Source organism: Ostrea edulis, chromosome 3, assembly GCF_947568905.1.
Source record: "Ostrea edulis chromosome 3, xbOstEdul1.1, whole genome shotgun sequence".
Taxonomy (NCBI): domain Eukaryota; kingdom Metazoa; phylum Mollusca; class Bivalvia; order Ostreida; family Ostreidae; genus Ostrea; species Ostrea edulis.
In genome coordinates, this window is record NC_079166.1 from 52,546,547 (window position 1) to 52,558,544 (window position 11,998).

Here is an 11,998-nt window from a genome sequence, read left to right on the forward strand (position 1 = left end):
AAAACACAAACTCTTGGAGTTTTTCTTTTGTTAAATAAAAAATGAAATCTATATTCTTAAGGTTAAAATGCAAGGTAACAAATGCTGCCAAGCACCTTCATATTTTGTCAGGTACCTTTTAACCCATTTTAATTTGATATATGAAATGAAAGAGGGTTGGTGAACCATGTTTAACCCTCCATCATCATAACTACCAATGAGTGTATTTCTTTTTACCTTTTCTGTCTTATATCCCCAAATAAATTTGAAAAATATTTTATTTATTTCATCCAAAATATTCTTTGGAGGGTCTGGCAATGAAGAGAATGACTATAGAGTTATTAAAATCCTAGGCGATGGAAATTGTTTATACAATTGTGCGTCAACAGTTCTATTTTATTTTATTTTAAATGAATTACTGGGAGTAAATCGGAGTGCATTTTAAAACAGGATTCGTTTTAAAATCAAGAGTGACAGATCTACGTCTGATAATTATACAATAACATTAATCCAAATTTGAATTTAGAAATACAAATTGATAGCATTCCTGTTAAATTGTCGTTTAACTCTGCATGTTAACGTACGTTATAACAACTCTCATTTCAGTGGCGAATTTAAGGGGGGCACAGCCGGTGCCCCCTCCCTCCCCCCACCTAAAATTTTTAAATTTAAGGTAAATCGTGGTATCTTGTTTAGACAAATGTACTAAACGATAAAAGAAGCAATAATTTCTTCCACTCCGGGAGAAATGATTGACAAAATCTTTTTGATTTTTTGAATTACTTCATTGGGAGAACTTAATTTTTCCAAAACCCTTAATATTTGCGTCATTTTACTAATTTCACCTTATTGAGAATGATAGAAAATAGTAAAAATGACTTAAATAGGAGATATATTTTAAGCCCGATAAAATCTGTAAAATCCACAAGCCACTGGGGGTCTCAAGGCGGCCCCCAAACCCCCTTCCTCATAAAGTGGCGCCCCCGTAAAAGCAATTTCTGGATCCACCCCTGCATTTCCTCTTCATCCCCCTTTGAAAAATTTCTAGATCCGCGCCTGCCCTATATATTAAGTATGGTTCCATGTAAAAATCAGGCAGAGGGTGATAAGTCGACCGTCAGGGACCGTGCCGATACTTATATATATAGTAACATTGTTTATAGGAAATCATTCGGTGATAATATTTTTTTCATATGACGCACCTTCACAGAGCTGTGTTACTAAAAATAGAATACCCATGTTTTGACCAAAATTGACTCATAAAAATGCTATACATGTGTATATTCTTAAAGGTTTTGTTAAATGAAAAGATCATACATTTTCAAATGGCTTATATAAAATGAAGAAGAAGGCTACTGTTTACGAATTTCTGTTGTCATAGTGAGTATTTGTTATGTGTTACCATATGGTAACTGTTGCTGTAGTTAACGAAAGGATTTTCTAACGGAAAAACATTCCAACTTTAAGACCATTTTTCTCGAAACAGCAAACACTTTCAAAAACGTTTTATAATTAGACGGATAAAGTACATGCTATTGAATAATTTTTACTCAATATTTTTTTTTGAAAGTTTTTACTGTACTCGGAAAAAAATATGTGAAGATTGTGAAAAATGGCGGGAAAATAATATATTTTCATGTTTTTTAAAGTTTTCTTCTACTTACAAACTATTCAACAAGTATACTTTTCTGCCATGTTCTTGTAATTATCATATTTATAAATATCTAAAATGATCTTCTTTATGTGTTTACATACCATAATGATATGTCTATAGATGTAAATGCAAGAAACGATGCATAACATTTTGGGTCGGGATCGAAAGTCCGTTTATTACTAACCCATTTCTTTCAGATTTCCTCAGGTTATTGTAAACAACTTATTAGACCGGTCTTTATCTGTTTATAGGATATTTTGCACTGAATGGCGAGTTTAACTTGCAAGTATTTTTGGCTGGATAGTTGTGAGTGTGTGGGTAATTAACAGATTAAAGAAAAAATGCTTGGTTGGCAATTGTTTTTCATTTTGAAATTCACCTATCAACAACTCTTGTGAGGCTGGTCAACGACGTACGTTGTAGGTTGCTGGAATGACAAGAGATTGGCATTATAGTCCCAAGTATAAAGAGAATGAATGCCCATGCTCTTTTAAAACGTATATCTTTAGAAAAACAAAACTGAAAATACATTGAACACGTTCAAGGGAATCCTATGATAAAACATTAAGATATAGTTTATCAACTTTTGTGTTTTACCCTAAATAATTCATTGAAAATATCTTTTATTTGAAAAAATCATTTTGAATTCATTTTTGCTCTGTGTAATATGAAATTTAAAACATTACAAAGCATCTGGACATTTAAAACTGTGGCTAACAATTCTAGAAACATGATATGGCTCAAATTTTAAAATAAACTTTTTAGCACTTGATTTCCTTATGAATCCTTTGTAGGAGTGGAACAAAAACTTTTAGTGAAATGTACGTTTTTACAGTCGTATAATATATATGTTTGTTCAGGAAAAAATAAAAATGAGAACAGAAACTGCAGACATTTGTGTCATTAATATTGTAAAATTTGGACAGTTTATATTGACTTCATATAATTTTATGAAAATACATGTAATGTAGAAATGGGATTGTTTTAAAATTCAATAATGTAGTTTAAAAAATGTAAGTTGACTCATTTATCATGTCTATGGCACTATCTTTTACCAAGTATGATTACAGGTTGCTTTCAGATGACAAAACAACTGTTTTACATAATCCATGTAGTTATTAGTGTCTGTAAAGTGAATTGAAAATGAATTGTTAATTATTTCATCAATAGATTCCATTATCTATAAGATTTTTTAACAGTTGCAACTTGTAAGTTTAGATCCTTTATAAACTGTATACTGAAAAATGTACACGGAAGAGTTCTTTGAAGCTTAAAAATTTTATTTCAAAATCATACTTTTTAAAAAGTGTAACTCCAAACAAGGAATAAACATGATAAAGGAACAAATGAGCACAGAAATATATTTGTTACGAACATATTTACAAAACGGAGGCAGATCCAGAAAAAATATAAGGGTGGGAATGGAGGGGTTGTGACTCCTGTATTTACCTTCTCCATCCATGGGTGAAGAGCCCAAAAATTGCATAGAATAGACCATTTGAGCTATTCTATGATGCATCACATTATACATGTATTTTTGCATGTCAACACAACTTCATTACACAATTCAACACATTGGTGTTTAATTTTTTCATAAGTTGTTTCCCTTTCGAATTTAGGTACATTAGGAATTTCAGTTGAAATAATTTGAATAAACACCATATATAAGAATGCTGTCATGTTTATTTGACAATTTGTCGTTTATTTCTTCATAAAGTTTTGATATTTTGTTTGGATTCAATATTTTAGACTGTCTTGATGTTCAACATTGACTTTATGGACTCCTTTGCTTTCCTTTTGTAATAGTGTCTTGTATTTTCACTTGGTTTGATTGATTTTCCTCCTGTTACCACTTTAAGTATGTCCTTGGGTTTTGCAGAGACCTACAATACAATAAGATAGACATTGATTTTCAGGACACAATAATTTACTTATTTTTCTCTCCTCAATATATAATATATATTTCTCTAGTTTTTGAGAATGTTTGGACATTTTATATCATAAAACTTTCAATTAAAGTACACACCTCAGAGCCTAGTAATCATAGTACACATTGATATTTAAATCATACATGAAGTTAGAAAGAATAAAATACTAAAACAGCATATAAAACTTTTGAAAACAAGAAATGCTTAAAGAAACTTGTATATGGCATTGAGAAGGTGTTCCAAATATTCTAAATCAGTGACAAGTAGGTTCAGGTATTAGGGCAACAGCTGTATCAGGTTTTGAGTCTGGTTTCTGAGTGACCAATATTTTCCTATAATGGTGGGTTGGGGGTTGGTTGACTTTGACCTCATTATCAGAAGGGGTCATATAGTGCTTGTATATCAGGATTATTATATAATACTGCTTTACCAAGTTTGAGGTTTATAAAACATTTACACTGTAGATTCATTGGTACATATGTGCTACATGTATTTACAGTTACATGTATGTATTTACCACAGAGGTTTCCAATGCATGTAGTGATGGTAATGACACTGCATGATGCTGGTATGAAAACTTTAAAGAAATATACATTAGCTAAATGACTTGATCTTTGTTATATTTATATATTATTATTAGAAATATAAATTCAAGAACCCATGCATTGACCAGTCCCCATGACCATATCAAATTGAGGCAGACTTTGAATAGTAATATAATAGATATCTAATAAAAATGTCAAGGAGACTCAACTTATTGATTGATATGAAGATTTATAATTAACATTATGAATTGTTTGACAATAAAATGGAATTCTTTAAAAAAAACTACATACCCTAAATACGTGTATTTTCGTTGATATGTCTAATAGTATGCATCTGTTTTTAAAATATGAATTCTGATTTGTCAAGAGCTGAATGGTGACCACTAAAAGAAATGATTTTGTGCATATGAAATAATATTTAAAAAATTGTGTGTATTTATAGCGAGCGATACTCGCGTCGCGAAGCGACGCGACGAGCTCGCTCCAATGATTACGCAATTGAGTCACGTGGTTTGCTCTTCATCAGCAAACTTCCGCCAGAGTTTGTTTACTCACAAACCAATCTCTTCCAGTTAGGCATTATGGGAGAGCGAATTCTTAGACCGCGTATACTGTGTGACGTCATTGTAGAATGACGAAAAAAAAAACATAACGTCAAACATAAACAGTTCAAAACAAGAACGTAAACATTATACACTATAATTTGAACATAGTATTGCTACCTTTTAATGATCTTTTGATAATTTTATGTTTAAAATAAAATCTATACTTTTATATTAATGTTCTTAATGTCAATATTTTCAAGCTTTTAACTACGAACTACTTCTTTAGTGTTATTTGCATGCGTGATAATCGCGGACTCACAATATACAAATCTGTATATTGTGCTGTGTCACATAGGAGAGCAATCGTAACTACTCGGCTATTTCCGTAACCGCAAATGAACCTCGTATGTGGGTCGACGCCATCAGAGTTGGTTGTTCCGTATACATAAACGTAACTTTGACGTCACAGTCGTACGTTACACTATGAAACGTGAACTTTCAAATGCATCTAAGATATTATACACATCTAAGGTATTGCACCACTATCAATTTCCACTTACATGTTATGTATTAGAGTGAATAAGATGTTAATGATACCAAAACTGAATCTGTGGTGAAAATATAAATATAACATATTCTGGCCTTTTAACTCTCATCCACGGGCGCGCTTCCGGCGAAGAAATGCATCGATTTGATGCAATTCTTGCGCCGATCCACGTCCGAGTCTTCTTACCGGTTACGGAAAAAGACGAGCGCGTGATCCGATTGATAGGAGAGGTCTGTACGTAGGTGACGTAATGAGGCCTCGACGGGGAGTTTGCTTCATCAGCTGAAAAATGATGGGGACTACCCATAATGCCTCCGGAAAAATGTCACCGTCACTGCGGTATACTTTATTGACAATCCCGTAATTAAAATAATTAGATTGTTTAGAATGTACAATTAACGTTTTTAAATTCCAGACAAGCTTTCTCATAGCTTCAAACGTTTTGTTTTTGCTTGGTTTGAGAGAAGAAAAAACATTGCAGCTAATATGACGTCACAATTTGTAACTGTTTACACCAAGCGCGTTATATTTCCCGCGTTAAATGAAGAGGCGGATAAGAGTCGTGTTGCAAGATGTTAATTAATGGGCTTCGCTCGTCTCAACGGTCACACCGTACAACATATTATAGAATACCTTGAAGGAAAAAAAATGATGTGTATATAAAATAAATTGAAGAAAAAATCCCAACTATTCTGAGATTTGAACCCGGTACCTCATGCTCATCCGGATACCTAACCACTAAGCTATCAGTGATTTGTAAGGAGGAGGATTACATTATATACTAAACATTGCATATCACAAAGTCATATCATGTCTTAAATTTTTATATGCAAATTCGACTGAAATCTACAGGTAGTACATAAAACCACACTCTTTTGAGGTGATACCTACTCCTACTGATCCTCAGTTAGGATATAATCTACATTTCTATCTGAGACAGGAGGCGTTTGTGTGGAGGATACGTAGATGTTTGCTATTATTGCAGACCATTACAAATGAAACATGCCGTCGATTAGCCTAGGTCTAAAACATATCATAGCGTAACTGTTGAAAGTATGACTTTTTGAAACAAGGGAGGGGGTGTCATCTGTACACAGTCGTCTCATACAATGCTACATTGTATAATACAACATTCGTTATGATTTTTATGCTAGTAATAATAAATATTGCAAAGTTTGACTTATTAGATATGTAAATCACACCATTTGAAATTACCGGAATGCACCGACTTGGTGACATGTCATATAAGATATGTTGCTCGGTCTTCGTTGTCGGTTGCTCCACACACGGTCTATCTTCAGTGACGCCATATGCATCAATGTATTTCTGACACTCTCCGAAGTTAAATATATTTGTTTCCTTTAGATGAGGTTTGAGGGTAGATCACACTCTGTCGGAATATTGTTCCACACGGCATTCAGTTTTGGATCCGCCATATTCTGCGCACTTAGTGTGTTGACAACGCAGCGCCCCTAGCGATCATCGAGGTTAAATTCAAGAACGATAACCGAAATTTCATTAAAATCGAAACATTCAGAGAGGTTTTAAAATGTTATATTGAAACTTTCAAAAAAAATATTTATTTCAGAGCATGCCTTTTTTATTTGTTTAATGTTATATAATGATATATTTTCATACCCACTTTGCTGTTTTTAGATTTCAAAGGGATTACAAGTAGTGTTTTGTATAGATTTGCACTAAGCGTGAATTCTTCATGTTCATAATTATCTGTCCATAATTTTGGAACAAGGCGAAATGAATCAAAACTACTTTGTATATTTGCTAAACATATTACGGCGAGTTAGTATGTTAAGTTTGGGTTCATTTCGTGAACATGGACTTTTCACGAAAATGCGATTTTACCTGATTTTTATGTGGAACCATACTTAATAGTTACCATGTAATATACCCTATACCATGAAAGGTGAAGATAACGAACAATCATCAATCTCATAACTCCTATAAGCAATACAAAATAGAGAGTTGGGCAGACATGGACCCCTGGATACACCAGAGGTGGGATCAGGTGCCTAGGAGGAGTAAGCATCCCCTGTCGTCCGGTCACACCCGCCGTGAGCCCTATATCACGATCAGGTAAACGGAGCATTCGTAGTCAAAATCAGTGTGCCAAGATATACATTAATAGTTACCTTATAACATATATATTAATAGTTACCATATAACATACCCTATACCATATATATTAATAGTTACCATATAACATACCCTATACCATATATATTAATAGTTACTACATAACATATATATCAATAGTTACCATATAACATATATATTAATAGTTACCATATAACATACCCTATACAATATATATTGATAGTTACCATATAACATATAATAGTTACCAGATAACATACCCTATACCATATATATTCTTGCAGCATATGCAAGTTGCATTGAGTATTGTGTTGGGAAAGCGCTCTGGGGTCATTCCACATCTCATTTCATAATTGTTGAAATATGTTTTTTTAAAAAGACAGTTGAAGTCCTTGTCCCTAAACGATATCAATGTATATTCCTGCTACACATAGGTCCTATCAAGATAAATAGGTGAAGATAACAAGATGCATTGAGTATTCTAATGGACAAGTGCCCCAAGGTAATCCCAATACCCGTCATTTTTTGATTGTTCAATTATTTTCAAAATGGTCATTCGAGATTCCAACCTTAATATTTCTTGCTGCACATGACACAAAGCGCTGAACACTTGGTTTTCATTCGTCGTTTTACCACCCCATTTGTGAAAAAGTGAAAAAGAAAATTCCGATAACTTATTGCATATCTAAAGGACTCCACCAATCATCTCCCAAACGATGATTTGACTGCTGCGTAAAATGTAAGAGTTCTGGGAACTAAGTTTTCGTAGAAAATCGTCGTTTTCGAACCCCATTTGGCCCCAGAATGACAATGAAATTTCCAAAAGATTAATACACAGGACGCAACCTATCATATTGCAAAAGATTAATTGGTTACTGATTAAAAGTAAAGAGGAGTTTGAGGAGGAAGAAAGAGTGACAGACGGACGGACCAGGGTACCAACAATGTACCCTAACTTACTTTATAATGTACGGGTATAGAAAGGAAGAGATTTCCTATCGTTGTATCACGTGTACACATGCATATGCCAATCGCAATGCTCCGTTTTCTACGCTTGAAGGAAATGCTTTCCCCAAGCAGCTTTTATAATGCTATATAAACTTCGCTTAATTTTCACATTTATCTTTACATTTAATATATCTTCATGCAGCTCGGAAAGAGATGCCTTTAAAGGACGATTACCAATTGATAGAATAACATCGACTACCAACTGATATAATAACATCGACTTTTTAAGAATTGTCAGATGATTTTACAACTTTTTCGTCATTATGTATGCAAAGTAATCAATTATCAAAGATTCAATATTTCACCAGCAAACTTTTAGCTTATAATCTATTCTTCCAATAAATTTCTAGAATTGAAACACAAAATGTGATGAGTTTTACAATTTAATTTTTGGTAAATGTTGGTCACAGTGGTAAGAAACAACATGTATATAAAGTGATTTCCTATAAGCGAAAACACCGGAATAACACTTAGAAACACAACGCATGTTTCTAAACTTTTTCATTTTTTCAGCAAAATTAATTCTTTTCATGCCTAGAACTACTTTAAATGTGTTTTAAATGAAATATTTTGCGTAGTTTTTGAATTTGAAAGCGATGAAATTCAAGCCTTGCGATATGCATATTTACTTTCGCTATTTTACGCGCCATTATGTGTGACGTCATATGTATTCTGTCTGTTGTTTGCTAATTTCCATGTCAAGAATATTATTGTTTTACATTTACGTCAATTAGACTTGAATTGAATATGAATGTAAATACGTACGACTTATCTAGGTATGTTTGTGCCGCCATACTGTCGGGCAAAAGTTCTCGGAAACTAATCCGGTCACGTTTGTAATCCACGGTGTAAGTAGTTATGATCATTTTACACTTGATTATTCTATTAATTACATTGTCAATTACCTGTACCTATATATCTATACTGTCAGCTATGCTCATGGATGCAATTGTGCATAATCTGAGTTTATATTTTTGCCATGTGCTTAAAGTATGGTGCGCTGTTCATGTCATCTTCTGTAGCCGATGATTATTAACTGTAATTCTCTTGATATATGAATTTAGTGAATTGAATTGGTAATTCATGTTCATAAGCCATTTGATTAGTGATGTGGAAATGGGATTTGTTGTATGTTAAGTATTGTATTACACAGATTCAGGTTTGAGAAATTTTTGTATGGAAAGCAGTATTTGTCAAAAACTTAATTTTTTTTTTTTTTAATTCATTGTAGCTTTTTACCACATTTACGCTGACAAACTGTGTATGACTCCACACAACGGTGAACGAGCACCACGTGTAATTGTGTGCACATGTCACATTGATGGTTAACTGTCTGTTAAAATAAACTTTCAAACGCTGATCTGAGAGTCCTTATTGAGGCAGAATAGTAAAAAGACCATGTCTACAACAACAGAGCAGACCGTGGCATCATCCATTCCAGATTCCACCGTGGACATCCAGTCTGCTGAAAAGGAATTATCACCTGATGACAGTCAAAGGGAAGATGTTGAACTTAGTGTTATTCAAGAGCAAGAGGAGGACATGGAAAATGAACATCAAAGCACTTATTCACAATCTATTGATTCTTGTGTGCCGACATCAGATATCCTTGCAAGGAAGAGGGCTGAAGTGAGTAAAGTGAAAGCCAGGATGTTCTATACAGCTAAAGAAATAACTCTCCGTAAACAGCAAAAAATGGAACTCGATGCGGAACTAGAAATGTTAAATCTGGAAAGGCAAGCTGCAGAAACTGAAGCAGATTGTCAGGCATTTGAATCAACTATCAGCCATATTTCATCTGTACTGTGTCGACCAGATTCGCCGGTTGACGCCAACAACCTGAAACTGAAGCACAGCTACTCTAGTCCAAATCATCACATCGCTTCTAGTCAGCCTCCATCAGGTCATATTCCTGCAGGTTCTACACAAGCTCACATCCCTTCCGATTCGCCTATCCTAAATCCGTATGCACAACCATACGTACCTAACTTATCTTATCTTAATCCTCTTCGTGCTAGGAAGCACATAAGGCCTTCACTGAGGATCGCCATCTCTGTCTGTCTGCTGCCATGTTCTGAATCTGGCCCCAAGTCCATCCACACTCCTTCATCTCTTTCTCTACTGATCGCCGCCATGTTTCCTTTGGTCTCCCTCTATTTCTCTTTCCTGCTGGTGTCCATCTCATGGCAATCTTTGGGATTGATGTTGCTCCCATCCTGTGGACATGTCCGATCCATTTCCATCGTCTCATCTTGATCATCTCAGATATTGGTGATGTTGACGTTCTCTGATATAGATCTTTGTTGCTGATGGTGTTGGGCCAGAAGACCTTCAGAATCCGTCGTAGGCATTTGGTCTGGAAGACATCCAGTCTGTGGACAATACCTTTGGTCACCTTCCACGACTCAGCACCATATAGGAGAACTCCAATGATGTTACTCTTGAATATCCTGATCTTGGTCTTGATGCTGATGGCTGTTGACTTCCAGATGTTCCTCAGGCTTGCGAAGGCTGCTCTTGCTTTGGCTATTCTGCTCTCTACATCAGATGTTGAATCCCCATCGGCTGTGATCTTACTGCCGAGGTAAACAAACTCTGAGACTTCCTCTACTACGTTGTTCCCAATATTCACTTCTCTTTCTCTTTTGTTGTTAACTTTCATGATCTTCGTCTTTCCGGCGTTGATGTTGAGACCTATCTGGCTGCCGTAGTTTGTCAAGTCGGTTGTCTTCCCTTGGATGTGTTGGAAACGATGAGCCAGGAGTGCAATGTCATCTGCGAAGTCTTCTAGAGACTTTTCAAATGTCCAAAGCAATCCCCTGTTGTTCTGACTGGTTGTCTTCTTCATACGTACCTAACGCATACCCTTCATCACCTTACGCGACTGGACATGGAGCGCATGTGACCGACGTCACTCGATTCCTTCTGAGGAAGGATCTACTGTTCTCCAGACATACCAATTTCAATGATAGACCTGAATCCTACAGTGCATGGAAGCACAGTTTTGTGTGTGTAGTGAATGAGCTTCAAGTCATGGATTCTGAGCAGATGGACCTTCTAATCAAGTACCTGGGGCCTGAATCAAAGAAGCACGCTATCAGCATCAGAACATCTAACATCTTCAACATTCCAAGGGGACTACAGAGACTTTGGGAACGGTTAGATGAGCGTTATGGTGCACCAGAGCATGTGGAAGCGTCAATAAGAAGCAAACTTTTAGACTTTCCAAAACTTGGCAACAGAGATCATCAGAAGCTGTATGACCTTTCAGACATTCTCATGGAAATGCAGTTTCTGAAGGAAGATCCAAAGTACAGTGCTATGTTAGCATATCTGGACTCGTCGTCCGGGATAAGACCAATCATTTCCAAATTGCCGTACGGTCTACAGGAGAAATGGACAAATCGGGCAGTGAAGTACAAGAAGGAACACTGTGCTATCCCCCCCCCCCCCCATTTTCAGTGTTTGTGGACTTTATAAAAGATATAAGCAAGGTGAAAAACGACCCAGGATTCAATTATGAACTGGACACAAACAACAATGATAGGTTCACTGCTTCAAAACAAACAAGTTCTGCAAGAAATAGAGTCAGTGTGAAAAAGACAGGTGTTGAAGTGACTGTTCCAATAGAACATTGTATCATTCACAAAACCAAACACACTCTAGACGACTGCAGA

The 11,998-nt window shown here is 35.3% G+C and overlaps 1 long non-coding RNA gene across 1 annotated transcript; it reads right to left on the reverse strand.

The window, feature by feature from the left end:
* Positions 1-9,553: 9,553 nt before the first annotated feature.
* Positions 9,554-11,339, reverse strand: LOC125677359 (uncharacterized). The gene is made up of 2 exons (XR_007371091.2): positions 11,176-11,339; positions 9,554-10,305 (listed from the first exon to the last, which is right to left on the reverse strand). It is a non-coding gene; the product is annotated as an uncharacterized LOC125677359 (long non-coding RNA).
* Between the last annotated feature and the right edge of the window lie 659 nt (positions 11,340-11,998).